Below are 900 nucleotides of genomic sequence, written 5' to 3'. Positions count from 1 at the left end.
TAAGATGTACATTTCTCTAAGAAAACCTTGAAGAGGGCACCTGGGTGGCTCAGTCAGTTAAGCATCCGACTTCAGCTTAGGTTGTGATCTTACCGTCCATGAGTTCAAGCCCTATGTCAGGCTCTGTGCTGACAGCTCAGAGCCTGGAGCCTGCTTCATATTCTGTATCTCCCTCTCTCTCTGCCCCTCCTCCATTCACAGTCTCTCTCTCTCTCTCAAAAAGAAATAAACAGTAAAATTTTTTTTCTAAAAAAAGAAAGAAATCCTTGAAATTTGGGGCACCTGGGTGGCTCAGTCACTTAAGTGTTCCGACTCTTGCTTTCTGCTCAGGTCATGATCTCACAGTTTCGTGAGTTCAAGCCCTGCATCGGGCTCTGCGCTGGCAGCACAGAGCCTGCTTGGGATTCTCTCTCTCCCTCTCCCTCTCTCTGCCCCTCCCCCACTCACACGGTCTCTGTCTCTCTCAAAATAAATAAACTTAATTAGAAAATCCTTGAAGTTTGAGACCCTAGAATACAAAATATATATGCTAAATAATAAGTTTTCAGAATGAATTCTTCTGGAAACACACTATTATTATAAATGAGAACCCAAATTAAATATCGTTTATATCATTAAAAAAAGATGGCACATTTTAACTAATTTCACAATTTTCTTTAAAACTAAGGGCATTAGGGGCACCTGGGTGGCTCAGGCGGTTGAGCATGACACTCTTGATTTTGGCTCAGGTCATGATTCCAGGGTGGTGGGATCAGGCTCTGTGTCAGGCTCTGTGCTGAAGGTGGAGCTTGCTTGAGATGCTCTCTTTCTCTCTCTCTCTCCCCCCCTTCTGTCCTTCCCCTGGTTGTGTATGTGTGCATGCTCTCTCCCTCAAAAAAAAAAAAAAATAAAATAAAAATA

This window comes from Crocuta crocuta, unplaced genomic scaffold (assembly GCF_008692635.1).
Source record: "Crocuta crocuta isolate KB4526 unplaced genomic scaffold, BGI_CrCroc_1.0 scaffold49, whole genome shotgun sequence".
Taxonomy (NCBI): Eukaryota; Metazoa; Chordata; class Mammalia; order Carnivora; family Hyaenidae; genus Crocuta; species Crocuta crocuta.
Note: the sequence above shows the minus strand (reverse complement) of the source record.